The sequence below is a fragment of the Lathyrus oleraceus genome, chromosome 7 (assembly GCF_024323335.1).
Source record: "Lathyrus oleraceus cultivar Zhongwan6 chromosome 7, CAAS_Psat_ZW6_1.0, whole genome shotgun sequence".
Taxonomy (NCBI): Eukaryota; Viridiplantae; Streptophyta; class Magnoliopsida; order Fabales; family Fabaceae; genus Lathyrus; species Lathyrus oleraceus.
The window spans coordinates 43925378-43935329 of record NC_066585.1 but is presented as its reverse complement, the minus strand read 5'-3'; the positions used below and the strand labels follow the sequence as shown (position 1 = coordinate 43935329).

Sequence of the window (9952 nt, the reverse complement as noted above, 5' to 3'; positions counted from 1 at the left end):
GGGCATCTTTCACTCTTTTACCCTGCTAAAATTGTCAAAGTCACATTTATTTTACATGGAATGCGTACATTGATAAACAAGCTTGGTGCCTTTGATGTGTTTGTTATTGTGCAGGAAAGGCATGAATTAATCGATAATAAAGACACAAGAGAATTGGCAAAGGAACCAAAGCAAAGGAGCATTTCATCTGCCAGCTCGCTAGGCGAGGATGTGGCGAAGCAAAACCTTCGCTAGGCGAGCTCCTGGCGAAAGGCTCCAGTAAATTGGTTAATTAATTCGCTAGGCGAACTGAAGGCGAAGTGGCAGCGAATTCAGTCTGTTTTGGTGAAAAGAGCAGCCAGCACTAGCTCGCTAGGCGAGGCTCTAGCGAGTCCCCAGCGAGCATTCCAGTAGCAAAACCTCTCAACCTCGCTGGGGCGAAGGTTGAAGCGAGTTCTTCGCTAGGCGAAGGTCTGTTCGCTAGGCGAACATGACAGTTCCACAGGCCCAGTTTTCTCTGGGCGCAGGGACTTTTTGTGCCCACTTTTGGCCTTCGCTAGGCGAGCCATCTGCTCGCCTAGCGAACGTGACAGTTCTGCACTTGTCTATAAGTAGCAGGTGCCACTTTTTGTGCCCATACCACTTTTTACCAACTTTTCCATTTTTTGTACTTTCTCTTAGATATTTTACAGCATTGTTTGGAGGGATTTTGGATGCCCTAATTTCATTTCTCTTCATCTAGCAACCATCTTCCACAAAAAGAAGGTGGATTCCCATCCAACTTCGATCATTCGACTTGGATGTTGATCAACCCTCTTTTCTTACTTGCCGACCAAGCTACCATGAAAATGAGTAGCTAAGTCTTCCATTTGTCAAGGTTAGATGTAGGTGATTGCTAGCTTTGTGTGTAAATGTAAGGATCCTCATATGTAAACTCTTTAACGGTAAATATATGATGAAAACTTTGTTTCTATTTAAAACTCTTTGTATTGGTATTTGATCGAGAGATGTTTACCGATTCTTGACCTAGGTTTTCATCCAAACTTGTTTGTTAGCTAGAGATAGTAACGAATCATTTTGTTCACCATAAGGTTGAACCAAAACGTTGTCTTTTTGATAGATTGTGTTCGAGAGAAACAATGGATCAAAATGACAAAACTCACAATGGGTGTTCGAGAGAAACGCATTGAGAGGACTTTGTGAAATTATTTATCATCTAAAGGAGTTTATAAGATTGTTGACCGAGCAAATACATGCAAAGCAAATGTAATCATTGAAACCTAACTTTGACAATATTTCTCATATTAATCAAAACGTAACTTTTACCGCAATTAATTACTTTGTATGCGAGATAACTTGATTAAAACCCAAAACCCTAGTGTTACTTTAAGTTAAGATTAATTCAACCATTGAACGGCAGTGATATCTTACAATCTCTGTGGATACGATAACAAAACCCGACACTTAAAAACTGTCTCAACAGATCTTCTGATTGTCATCCAATTGGATGAGAAAATTTTAAAGGAAATGTTTGATATGGATATGTGCAAAGCATCGGGCCCGAATGGTAATCCAATAAGGTCTTATCAGAATAATTGGAGTATAGTTGGTAATACTTCCTGCCTTTTGATTAAGAATGCGTGGAGGAACCCCAGATAGATTTGTGAGATAAACTATACTAATATTGTTCTAATTCCCAAAATACAATATTCTTAATTTGTTCATCATTTTAGACTTATACATTTTTGTAATTTTATTTATGAAATGCGGAGCAAAGTAGTCATGAATCATTTAAAAGATTATATAACACATATTATGTCTCCATACCAGACACGTTTTATTTTTGGAATAAGTATTCATGAAAGTGAAGTTGGGGGCCAGAAAATGCTCCATAGCTTGCATAATTTAAAGGGCAATATGGATTTCTTTGTCATGACGGACTTAGCCAAAATAATGATAGATTAGCCAAAGTTTTATTCATAACACGCTGCTTGAAATTGGATTGCTGGGAGATTTAATTAATATTATTATGTACTCTATGCAGCTAGTGAACACAAATGTTCGATAAAATAATACTCGAGAAGATAATTTTTCTTCCAAAAATGTCATGTAAAGGAGAACTCATATCCCTTTATTTATTTTTGTTATGTATGGACACGTTATATCACCTAATTTATGAGGTTGTAAAAAAGGGATTGGGTAAACGGGAAACCAAAAAGATATGGTCCTATAATATCCCATCTTATGTTTGCAGATGACATTCTTTTATTTGGTCAAGCCAGATAGAGGTTGGTAAAGAATGTGATGGAAGTGTTGAACTAGTTCTATTTATTATCAGGCTAACATATGAGTAATAAGAGAATCAATATTTTTCTTTCTAAAAGCAAATAGAGAATTATTTTTTATAAGTAAAAAAATATATATTGAAGAAAGCATAAGAGATATTCAACCCAATACAAGACAAACAAGCGAATTCTAACCCAAACCCACAAAGCTAATATAATAAAGGGTTATCGTGTCAATCTAACAAACTAAAATGAAAAGAACCATTACATCTAGCCCCAAACCAGTCCCAAGAATAAACTTAAACAAATTTTACTATCTCATTCTCTACTAATAAATCCTCTTTAAAAATAATAGCATTCCTAGCTAACCATAAGCTACAAGTTACTGAAACAAGATATTTACGAAGATACTCGGGTGTGTAGCTTACTAGAGGAGTCCAAAGAGGAAATAATTTCAATACATCATCGATCAAATTAAAATCAAACTGGAAAATTAGAAATGGAATAAACTTTCTTTTGAAGGAGAGTTACATTGGCCAAAGTTGTTATTGAAGTCATTCTTATATATTTGATAATGAATCGTGTCATTCTAATGGTTTGTTTGCAGGAAATTCAAAGAGTGCAACATAACTTTATTTGGGGTCATATTGGGATCAACAAACGTGTTCATGCATTTAAATAAAAATATATAGTTAAACCAAAGGTTATGGGAGAACTTAATATTAGAGTGAGACTCTTGTTGGGTGGATTCCGGACTTAAAATATTAGAGTTTCATGTGAACATTCTTAAGAGCCTATAGAATACAAGTGTGGCATATTCGGTTGACGAATATGGTGAATGGTGTTTCCGAGATCTTTAAGTCTGGCTTCTAGAATACATTCTCAATAAGTTATATTCTATTCATCCACCATATGTTGAGTATGGCTAGAACTTGGGTATGTGACCCAGAACTTGGGCATGTAGCCTAGAATTAACAATTTTCAATTGTAACTTGTAAGTGTTTTTGCATTATTGAGTAACTTTGACACCTATTGGTGTCAAACAAATAAAGTATATGTTGAGAAATTATTGCTCCATAAGCCTTTGTTTGAGAGTTTGAAAGGAGAGGAAGGGGAAATTTTGAAAAAATGGAAGAATCGAGTGAAAAGAATAACTGTATTTAGGTAAACAGAGTTTTGAGATTTATTTTTATTTTTAAAAACCAAATCTTCTAATTTAGAGAACTAGAAAATTATATTGGAAGAGGAGTTTGGAGAGTTAAGATAAATTATTCAAATATAATATTTTTGTTGTTACAATATTTTGAAAATTAAAAAGATATTAATGATAAAAACTCTTTTATCATTTTATATAAAATCATCTTTTAAAAAAAATGATAAATATTTTTCTTTATTTAAAAAAGTAATTATTTTTCTGAAGTTCTCACTTCCCCTCCCTCCAAACTCCCAAACGAAGCCTAAAAGATTCAATGTTTTATCTAGCTCTTACCGTTGGGGATAATAGAGGTAACAAAAGGTGTAAAAGGGGAGTTGAATAGACTTTACCCTTGAAATCGATTTCAAAAATGGTTTTTGAGGAGCGGTGTTGCGCCTGGAAATGGCACTGGAAAAAGATGAATAAGATGACTTAATTTATTTTATACCCAATAAATAAATCTAATATTACAAGTAACAAAAAAATATAATCCTAAAAAAAGATGAATAAGATGACTTAATCTATTCCATACCTACGCTTACACAAAATTAGCTATAAGCAGATAAATCTAACAACGTGTGATTCTTAAGAAAGCGATAAAGACCTAATCATGAAAACTATACAGAAAATTAAATAGAGGGATTGATAAGAGTGCAATAGATAATACATGTTTATAATAATGGTAAATAATAGATATAGTAAAACCTAAAATTGCAGAAAATATGATTAAATAAACTTGCAACAATGAGTCTTTAACAGTATAAGTACAACAATGATGAAAATAAAATGCAGTAAAACGATAACAATGTAAAAGTTGAATTCCCTATAGCGTGGTGTATATTTCTCAAGTTCCATAAGGTATTTATAGGCTTTATCACATAAATATAAACCTAATTTCATGTAATTAGTCTCCATTTATCTTATGCAATTGACGAAAACAAATAGAGCGTGAAGAGGTGTGAGAAAACAACTTTGGAAAAAGGGATAAGAGGCTGACTTATGGTGTACTACAAACAATAATGTTCATTAGGGCTTGACTGTAGCACCCTTTGGTGCCTTGAAAAAAGGCGTGGGGGCTCCCATTACAGTCTGACTGTAATGGGCTCTAGTTTTTGCACCAAAGGTCATTCTCTTCAATAGTCTTCGCACATTTATTCCTTTTTTGTTCCAATTTTGTCATAGTTGGTCCTTTTTACCATAAACATAGAGAAAACACATAAACGAGAGGGAAAATGCACAAAAATAAAGATTAAATAGCTGGAATTCAAACATAAAACACACATAAAAATAATCTAAAAGTCATTGATCAATGTGCTTGAGATTGAGAACAAAAATGAGTAAAAATGCTCTTTTGATTCGAGTCAATGGCAAAATGAATGATTCAAGTCAAATAAGGAAATGCTTTGAGTCAATAAATTAAAACTCAAATTATAGACATTTGATTCGAGTTAGTGATTCGAGTCAAAGAATTTTATGATTCGAATCACTTTGACAGAACTAAAAACCAGAATTTAAATTGATTTAATGATTCAAATCAGCCTTTCCTGTGATTCGAATCAATCTCACATTTGATTTGAATCAAGAAAACTTGTGACTCGGATCACACTGGCATAACTCAAACCTGATTTCTCATTCATATATTGATTTGAAACATGTATAACCTTGATTCGAATCACACATTAAAAAAATTCATATTAAGAAAATTGAAGTGTTCTTGATTTATTCTAGAGTTAGTATGATAGGAATCACCCATTCATGCACTTCTTGACATGGGTATTCGATTGATTGACTTAAACCACTTTGCATAAACTTTTACCTAAGAGTTCGATTTATGAATGCAAAATCTGATTTAATGAATTGTACTCAATTCTAAGATATGAACAAATATCTAATTAATATGATACTCGATAACTAGAGTGGTAAGTCAAATCAAAATAAACAAGACAAACAGTAAAATTAAAACTCTAGGAGGGCATATCAACTTCAGTTTTTTTTTTTTTTTTTAATGTTTGACAACTTGAATTGGAGTTGAGTCGACTTAAACATGAAATAAATTGTGATTAAGGAATTCCTTTGTGCTACCCTTGAAACATTGTACCATACTATAATTGCATAAATCAATACATTAGACTCATAAAATGACATAAATCAATACACTTACAACATGATAGTATTCTTACCAATGATGGACTATATCAGATGCATTTGAGAGATCCTTTTATGGAGATTATGAGGAGTCCATTGAGACCATGTTTCATTTTACGCGGGATTGTGGCACAACGAAAACCATGTGGGTTTTATGCTAAATCTAAGACACTAGACAAATTTATTTGCAGTTAATAAGTGTGGGCACTTAAGAAAATATGAGGTTGAGAATAGTTTTGTGTTGAGCACTTATGAGCCTAGTCTTATTTCATTGGTTCTTTATTTATCATAAATAGAATAGGTATTTTAACTTCACATGTTGTTATTAAGTGATGATTTTTTTTCCTAGGCTATACCCTCTTGTATCTAAAAAAACTTTATAAAAAAAGGATATTAGATAATAAGTGATTAACCATATATATATATATATATATATATATATATATATATATATATATATATATATATATATATATATATATATATATATATATGCTTTTTAAGGGGAGAGGAAAAAAAATAATAGATTTGGATCAAGTGAAGTGCGTTAAAGATGAAAAAGAAAAAGTCTTGGTTCAAGAAAAAGGTATAAAGGATAGGTGTAAGACCTATTTATATCATTTATTTAATTAAGGATATGATATGTCATCAGACTCTAGCTGACACGACATTAGAGAAGAGAATGCAAACTATAATTATTGCTATTGAATTTAGAAACAAGAGGTAAAAGAAGCATTGAAAAGGATGAGTAATAGTAATGATGTTGGACCAAAACAATATATACCTATTAAAATTATTGGATATAGAAACATTAAGTGGCTCACTAAAATATTTTTAAAAATTATGAAATCAAAGTAAATGTGGGATGAATGGAGAAACACCTTAGTTCCAATCTATAAGAACAACACAAATATATAAAATTGTGCAAATTATAAAGGGGTTAAACTTATTAGTCATACCATGAAGTTATATGAAAGTGTGATTGAAAGGAGACTAATAAAAGAGACTTAAGTCACTAAGAATTAATTTGGTTTTATGTATGGGAGGTCGATCATGGAAGGAATATATCTATTATGACGTGTGATAGAGCAGTATCAGATGTACCAACAAGACTTGCACTTAATTTTTATTGACTTGGAGAAGATGTATGATAGAGTGACTAGAGATATTTTATGGAAATTCCTAGAGAAGAATGATGTTAGGATTACATATACTCGAGCTATCCAAAATATGTATGAATGGATATCGACTAGTGCGCAAATAGAAGGTGGGGAGTTGGATGATTTCTCAATTACCATAGATTTGTAGTAAGATTCAAATCTAAGTTCATACCTTTTTACTTTAATTTTAGATGTGCTCACGAAACACATCTAAGAGCTATCACTAAGATGCATGTTTTTTGTAGATGATATAGTCATACTTGAAGAGTCGAAGGAAGATTTAAATGAGAGGTTAGAGACAAACTTTAGAAACACATTGTTTTTTCCTAACTAGAAGCAAGATATAGTATATAGAGCGTAATTTTAGCAAAAAGGAGAAGAATTTCTAACCGAGAGGTGAAGGTTGCAAACCATATCATCCCACAAGTCACTGACTTAAGTATTTTGGGTTTGTAATATAAAATGATGGAAAAATATAGGGGATTTAAATAATCGAATTCAAGCTGAGCGACTGAAATGAAGGAGAACTTTAGGGATTTTATGTAACATAAAGGTACCACTCAAGTTGAATATTTTTTTATCGGAATGAGGAAATATCTATGATGTCGTACAGGACAAAATGTTGGGTGATTCATATTCAACACGAGAATAAAGTAAGTGTAGCAGAGATGAGGATGCTCTGTTGGATGTGTGTTAAAACTGGACAAGATAAAGATGGAAATGAAAATATTATAGAGAGTGTTGGGGTAGCACCTATAGTAGAAAAGATGTTGAAAATAGTCTTAAGTGGTTTAGGAATGTAGGGAGAAGACCTGAATATTCTGTCGTAAGGAGGGAATATCAGATAAAGAGGAATCAAACGGTTAGAGATAGAGGAAGATCTAAAAAAACTATAAGAGAAATTACTAAGAAAGACCTTGAGATTAATAATTTGGATAACAACATGGTCCTGGATAGAACATTACAATGAGAGTTAATCCATGTAGCTGATCCCACTTTGAAGAATAAAGTTTGATTGTTGTCGTATTATTATTATTGCGTTCCTTTTCAATAAAGTGACAATAATAAGGTTAAATATATGCAGAGTATCAACATATTAAACTACTCATAAGTCTATTTGTCTTTTTATGTAATGGAACTGAGAGTATATAAGACTACAAAATTTGTTAATTAATCGCTTTGGCTAAATGTTTTTTTATAAGGAAAGCTAAAATTATATTGATAATGAGTACATGGGGCACTCAACCTTTAATACAATGATGAATCACATATAAGAATTTAAGAACTAGACAGACAAAGACCCGTGTTTAATTGCCAATCTTCCCGAATATGATCAATCAACTTTAGCCTTAGATGACAACCAATCCCTAAGTCAGAATTTTTTTATTTTCCAGCAATTTCTTGCACTCCAAAGAACCCTCCTATTTTAAAAAATATTGTTCCTACTAAGCCATAAGGCCTAACACCCTGCTAATAAAAGAAAACATGGATATTTCACTGTGAATTTTCTTTTGACCAAGTAGCAAAACTGGTTTAGGTGTGGTGTGATATATGAAACACAAACAATCCTAAAAGTAGGCGTGTCGCGGTGTCCGACACGTGTCGGTGTCTGACACGCGTTAATGTCCTACACTTGTATGACACTCGTACGATAGGTGTCGGAAAAGTCAAAGAAGTTTTGAAAAAGTCATACAAGTGTCCACTAATGATTTTTTCGTTATTTCGACACTATTTGAATCAATGGTTGACACCCGAATGACACTCATAATACATATGTCAGACATTTGAGACAAGTGTTTCAAATATAAAAAAAAAGTTGTTTGCTTCAACATACTTTTATATATATTTTGAACAAATCTCACACAAATTTAAAATTATTAAATATGTATTTAAGCAATGTTATTAATAACGAATTAAAGAAATTAATTTTGATTAGAATATTTTAATTTTGTTTATCATAAATGGAGAAATAAAGTTGAAATACTCTTTTATACATAACGGTGTCGGTGTCCTATGTTTTGACATTATCAGTGTCGAAGTGTCTGTGTTGGAATCATATGTTGTTATTGAGTCTTACTCTTCCAACTTATTTGATCTGACCCATTCAGTTATGAACTTCCAAACCTGTTGTCTTAATGGACATCTAAAGAAAAGATGCAAGACATCTTCATCTGCTGCCAAGCAATGTGGACACACCAAATTATGTCTTGTAGGAAGTCTTGTTAATAGTAATCTCCACCCAAATAAGTGACTCTTTCTAGGCAATTTAGTTATCCAAAGCCTGTTCAATCCTGATCCTCCAAAATGCTCAAACACACAACTTTCACATACGTCCACCACAAGGACTCTCTACTGCCTTTCACTGAGCTTGCATCATTCATGATTTTATCTTGAATACTTTGAAAGATAATAAATCAGACCAAATAGACTCAAGTTCAATCAATACTCTCAAATACCATGTAAAGTCAAATTAAATCTTTTAACACATTTTCACCTCAAATTAGAAAATTTGAAAAATAAAATATTACCTCTGCGTCAAAGTGTGTCCTCCGAAGCATTGTAAAGCATAAAATTAAATTTTATTTATGTAACTTTATTTTATTTTATTTTAATTGTGAAATTTGTTTCTTCTTATTTGTGATTTTTTGTTATATTATTCAGAATAATGTCAACTAAAAAATTTAAATAGAAAACTGAACTAAAAGAAAAGAGTTTAAATTTTCATTGAATTATAAAAAAGAGAGCATTAGATAAATTTATAAAAACAAAAAATGAAATAATGAAACATACCACATAAATTGGAGTTTTATTCTACTCGGTCTTTGAGAGGAAAACTCATTATTTTAGAGGAAAACTCATTATTTTACTAATCCATACGAATGCTAGTAGTAGCCTAGTACCTAGGAAATTATTTTGTAATTCTGTGTGAACCTTTCTTCAAATATTATAATCACTTTTTGTGTTGCTTACCGAAGTTTTAAAGAAAATGATCTTTAGAATAAGTTAATTAAGAATACATAAAAATACTAAACTGAAATGAAACATCAACGGGGATGTAGCTCATATGGTAGAGCGCTCGCTTCGCATGCGAGAGGCACGGGGTTCGATTCCCCGCATCTCCAATGTTTTTACTTTTTGAGAAAAAGTGTTAACCTGATAATATATATTATTATAATTCAATTTTCGTA

The 9952-nt window shown here is 32.0% G+C and overlaps 1 non-coding gene across 1 annotated transcript; it reads left to right on the top strand.

The window, feature by feature from the left end:
- Positions 1-9813: 9813 nt before the first annotated feature.
- TRNAA-CGC (transfer RNA alanine (anticodon CGC)) lies at positions 9814-9886 on the top strand. The gene has a single exon. It is a non-coding gene; the product is annotated as a tRNA-Ala (tRNA).
- Positions 9887-9952: the final 66 nt, after the last annotated feature.